At 36.3% G+C, this 4,512-nt stretch overlaps 1 pseudogene; it reads left to right on the forward strand.

Moving 5' to 3' along the window:
- Positions 1 to 1,159: 1,159 nt before the first annotated feature.
- On the forward strand, positions 1,160 to 2,528 carry LOC131275524 (heterogeneous nuclear ribonucleoprotein R pseudogene; annotated as a pseudogene).
- The last annotated feature ends 1,984 nt before the right edge of the window (positions 2,529 to 4,512 follow it).

Raw genomic sequence — 4,512 nt, forward strand, 5'->3', positions numbered from 1 at the left:
ATATGCAAAGTACAAGTTTCTTAAAACTGATTAAGCCTTTCCCATATGCATTTGTGTAATTGGTAGATATGTGGTAAACAAATATTATATATCATGAATAGATAAGATCTTATTCAAAAGGTATATAGTTAAATGATTAACAAAATGATTATCTAGACTTTTAAAAAACTTGATAATCAGTTTGCTTTCCAAAAAGTATTTGCTGCATCTTAAAATAAATATTATGTATACAAAAATACAATTATTTAAAAGAAATAAAAGTTTAAAAAAGACAGCCAAACTGAAGAAAAGGATATAAATATTTCTAGCCACCTAGATTATTAAACATTAAATTTAGCTTCATCTTCTGACAATAAAAGCAAAAACATTAAATAAAATGTATTTCCATAAATCTTTTTAAAAAAGGAAATAGCAATTAAGTAAACTTTTTTTTCAAATTCTACTCAATTTATTCATTTTTTAAAAAATATTACATTCAAAAAATATGAGGTCCCCTTTCACCCCTACCACCCCCACCCCACCACTCCCCCCACAGTAACACTCTTCCCCATCATCATGACACATCCATTGCATCTGGTGAGTACATCTCTGGGCATCGCTGCACCCCATGTTCCATGTTCCACACCATAGCCCATACTCTCCCACGTTCCATCCAGGGGGCCATGGGAGGGCATACAATGTCTGGCAATTGTCCCTGCAGCACCACCCAGGACAACTCCAAGTCCCGAAAATGCCTCCACATCTCATCTCTTCCTCCCATTCCCTGCACCCAGCAGCCACCATGGCCACTTTTTCCACACCAATGCCACATTTTCTCAATTATTACCCACAATAGTTCATGAATAGAATATCATTAAGTCCACTCTAATCCTTACTGTATTCCTCCTTCTTGTGGACCTTGGCTTGGTTGTGTCCATTCCACATCTATGTCAAGAGGTGGCTTAGATTCCACATGGATACTGGATGCAATCCTCCTGCTTTCAGTTGTAGGCACTTTAGGCTCTATTTTCTACATGATATTTGTCACTTGTGAGGGAAGTAGTCATCAAACAAAGATTTTCTATAAAGTACAGAAATGATTTTTATATGACAATCGTTCATCAATTTTTGATAAAAAGGTTGGGAATATGATATACTTTACATTAATTTTTTCAGGGGGATGTTTAAATCAGCCAATAGAAAATTGTTATTAAAATCATGTTACTTGGCAAACAACAGGCAATTTGTTGGATCAATTCCGAAGAATAAGACTAAAGAAAACATTCTGGAAGAGTTCAGTAAAGTCACAGAGGGTTTGGTGGACGTTATTCTCTATCATCAACCCGATGACAAAAAGAAGAATCGGGGGTTCTGCTTCCTTGAATATGAGGATCACAAGTCAGCAGCACAAGCCAGACGCCGGCTGATGAGTGGAAAAGTAAAAGTCTGGGGAAATGTAGTTACAGTTGAATGGGCTGACCCTGTGGAAGAACCAGATCCAGAAGTCATGGCTAAGGTGAAAGTTTTATTTGTGAGAAATTTGGCTACTACAGTGACAGAAGAAATATTGGAGAAGTCATTTTCCGAATTTGGAAAACTTGAAAGAGTGAAGAAGTTGAAAGATTATGCATTTGTTCATTTTGAAGGCAGAGGAGCAACTGTTAAGGCCATGGATGAAATGAATGGGAAAGAAATAGAAGGGGAAGAAAATCAAATAGTCTTAGCCAAGTCACCAGACAAGAAAAGGAAAGAGCGCCAAGCTGCTAGACAGGCCTCCAGAAGCACTGCGTATGAAGATTATTACTATCACCCTCCTCCTCGCATGCCACCTCCAATTAGAGGTCGGGGTCGTCGTGGGGGGAGAGGTGGATATGGCTACCCTCCAGATTACTATGGCTACGAAGATTACTATGATGATTAATATGGTTATGATTATCACGACTATCGTGGAGGCTATGAAGATCCCTACTATGGCTATGATGATGGCTATGCAGTAAGAGGAAGAGGAGGAGGAAGGGGAGGGCGAGGTGCTCCACCTCTACCAAAGGGGCGGGGAACACCACCTCCAAGAGGTAGAGCTGGCTATTCTCAAAGGGGGGGCACCTTTGGGACCACCAAGACGCTCTAGGGGTGGCAGAGGGGGTCCTGCACAACAGCAGAGAGGCCGTGGTTCCCGTGGAGCTCGGGGCAATTTTGGGGGCAATGTAGGAGGCAAGAGAAAGGCTGATGGGTACAACCAGCCTGATTCCAAGCGTCGTCAGACCAACAACCAACAGAACTGGGGTTCCCAGCCCATCGCTCAGCAACCGCTTCAGCAAGGTGGTGACTATTCTGGTAACTATGGTTACAATAACGACAACCAGGAATTTTATCAGGATACTTATGGGCAACAGTGGAAATAGACAAGTGAGGGCTTGAAAATGATATTGGCAAGATAACGATTGGCTCTAGATCTACATTCTTCAAAAAAAAAATTGGCTTAACTGTTTCATCTTTAAGTAGCAATTTGCTGCCATTTGTATTGAGCTGAAGAATCACTATTGTGTATATACTCGTCTTTTTATTATTTTTCCTCTTTTCATAAATGCTCTTGGACATTATTGGGCTTGCAGAGTTCCCTTATTCTGGGAGTTATAATGCTTTTATTGTTTCAGGCTTCATTTTAGCTTCAAAACAAGCTGGGCACACTGTTAAATCATGATTTTGCAGAACCTTTGGTTTTGGACAGTTTCATTTTTTTGGATTTGGGATAGATTACATAGGAGTATGGAGTATGCTGTAAATAAAAGTACAAGCTCTAGTGCTTTGTCTTAGTAGTTTTAAAAAATTAAAGCAAACAAATTTAAGTTTTCTTGTATTGAAAATAACCTATGATTGTATGTTTTGCATTCCTAGAAGTAGGTTAACTGTGTTTTTAAATTGTTATAACTTCACACTTTTTTGAAATCTGCCCTACAAAATTTGTTTGCTTAAACGTCAAAGCCGTGACAATTTGTTCTTTGATGTGATTGTATTTCCAATTTCTTGTTCATGTAAGATTTCAATAAAACTCAAAAATCTATTCAAAACAAAAACAAACAAAAAAATCATGTTACTTGAAGATGTTCTTTTAAAATTACTTTTCTCCATGCTTGTTTTCAGTAATTTAAAATGGACTGCTTTTAATTTCCTTTGTGTGCTAGTCTCAGAACAGGCATGTGAAAGCATCCAAAAGAGGATTAAATATCTGCAAAATGACTTAAGTCTTTTAAAATGAAATGTACTAAATATCTTAACAGTATGTTATTATAACTGAATATTGACCACTTAGGTTAGCCTTCTATAATTATAATAATCCTTACAAATTCATGTAGAATATTAATATATTTCCATGCACTTTACTATTACATTAACAATATTAATGAAATTTATCAACTTGAATGATGAGTAATGAGAGGTTGGATAAGACTGAGTTTCGATATACTTCAGAATATGCTCACAGAAAATTTCCAGATATCCAGAAATGATAGCTCAGAATGTTGCACAAAATGGATGCTCTATAAATGAGTGCTCACTCAATGGTAAAATTAACTTATCTTCCTGATCACCTCATGTTAAACTACTTATTATACATTGTTCTACATTAATTATCCAATGATTGAAGTTTTCTCTAAATGTTTTTAATTTTAAAATTTTGTTAAGATGCTCTTTAACTATGATTTGATGAGTAAAGAATGTATTCCTGCTTCCTGTTCAAATTGACTTTGATCAATTCATGACTTCCTCATTCCCTACTTGTTTGAGACACACTAACGACCATGGGAACATGTAAAATATTCTAAGTCCTATCTTCTACTTCACATCAAAGAGATCTTCACAGGAATGTGAACTTTCTCCCATAAGATAATTTTAGGCATTTAGGTGACAGGAGAATCCAGATTTATATGGTGTTGACTCTAATATAAGACTAATATCCTGGGATATTTGGACATTTTAACTGGTATTAAATTTAAGTGAAAGGTGCAATATAAATTACTTCATAGTTTTTCATTTTACTTTCTTCTAAAATAAAGGGATTATCACAAAGCTTCTCCATTGTTTTTAACAAATTTGATGATATTTAGAATTTCAATAATTAATAGATTTGAAATAAGCAGGAGAAGGGTAGATTTTATGGAACTATGGCCTTATCATAAAGTCAAATCTTGTAGACAGTCACCTACTCTGTCTGCACTTATTTAAAAGGCAAGTCCCATCGTTAACTTTATACATACTAGCTGGCTGCTCTGCCATTACTTGAGAGAGTTGTCAATCATTAAATAAATTTTGCTGATTCTTACTTTGAGAGCTTCCCACATGAAAAGGTGTTTGATTCCACATTTATAGTTGTCATTTGTTGGGTCTGCACTGTGACTCATTGGAGAGTACTTTAATTTTTTTGTTCACCACGTGGAGTGGCTTTCACAGCAATGTGCCTTGTATTTCATCTCTTCCTACACATAATCAAAAAAAGTGAATTTTGGGTATCCTTGCTTCATCACCAACTATTTGGAC

Source organism: Dasypus novemcinctus, chromosome 23 (genome assembly GCF_030445035.2).
Source record: "Dasypus novemcinctus isolate mDasNov1 chromosome 23, mDasNov1.1.hap2, whole genome shotgun sequence".
Lineage (NCBI taxonomy): Eukaryota > Metazoa > Chordata > Mammalia > Cingulata > Dasypodidae > Dasypus > Dasypus novemcinctus.